Genomic DNA, 1,099 nt, shown 5'->3' on the forward strand with positions numbered 1-1,099 from the left:
CCTCCGAGATTTTTCGCCCTTGTCCGAGAAGGCTAGGTGTAGATCTTTCCTACCAGAAGATCAGGGGTGTGGCTGAAAGACAACAGTAAGAAGAAGCCAATGAGTAGCAGTAGAAAGGCTGCAGAAAGAATCAGGAGCCCAGAGGAGGGGGCCAAGTAGGTGAAGGTGTGGGGGGCAGAAAGAGGAGACGAAAGCAGACAACAGAACATTGCTAGAGAGTAGGAAAGGAGGTGAAAGGAGACAAATTTAGAGAATAAAATTTTTCGGTCGCTACCCGGATTCGAACCCGGGACCTTTGAATGAGAGGCGAACGCCTTAACCTCTAGGTCACGAGAGCCCCCTCATTCAACTGATCAGGGGTTCGAAACCTGACAACTAAGACAAAATGAGCCTCCTGGCTCGTTCTACATACACTGCTTCTCCTTGATCTTTCTTACTGCTGTCTCCCAGCCAAACCCCTGATCAAACAACTAGCCTTCTCGGATAAAGGCGAAAAATCCCGGAGGTCCCGTGTGCAAATTGTGCACGTTAAAGATCCCTTCGTTGTCCTAAAATCGATAAAAGTAGGCTTCAGCCACCATCCGGGCAACATTCAAAATGAATTCCTACCAATACGGAAAATTCTCTAGTGAGTATAAAAACATATAGCGTCATTTCGAAATCAGAATGCGGCTGCCTGAAGGCAGGGGGCTCTACAAAGTAAGAAAAACCTTCAAGAACAAACGCGTTTGTTTTCAAGGCCACGAGTCCGACAACTGATTTCAGCTGTCCACGTAGAATTATGCGATTGTGCGGCCGCGGAGCGGCCGTGTTTTTTCGCGTACTTCTGCAACATTTGCATAATTTTTTATTCCCCGCGTTTTTTCCCCTTTTTTCACAAAATAATTAAAGCATCGCCAAGTGAATAAAGGGAAATAATCACCGTAATAAGTCTCATTTAAGTGAAAAGTTGGTTATTTCCCATGTTAGAAAATATTTGTTATTATGGGTAGGGATTTTGTTCCTTGAGCATGTTCAATATTTCAATCCATCAAAAGTAGTTGTTCTCATGTCTGCTGATGTTTCATGTTTGACAGGTGTCCCTGGTTTTAGTAATGTG

General features: G+C 44.3%; 1 protein-coding gene across 1 annotated transcript in view; it reads left to right on the forward strand.

Moving 5' to 3' along the window:
* Window positions 1-1,099, forward strand: part of LOC101847591 — a gene marked incomplete in the record, with an annotated part of 20,273 nt that overhangs the window by 6,672 nt on the left and 12,502 nt on the right.

Source organism: Aplysia californica, unplaced genomic scaffold (genome assembly GCF_000002075.1).
Source record: "Aplysia californica isolate F4 #8 unplaced genomic scaffold, AplCal3.0 scaffold00280, whole genome shotgun sequence".
Classification (NCBI taxonomy): Eukaryota; Metazoa; Mollusca; class Gastropoda; order Aplysiida; family Aplysiidae; genus Aplysia; species Aplysia californica.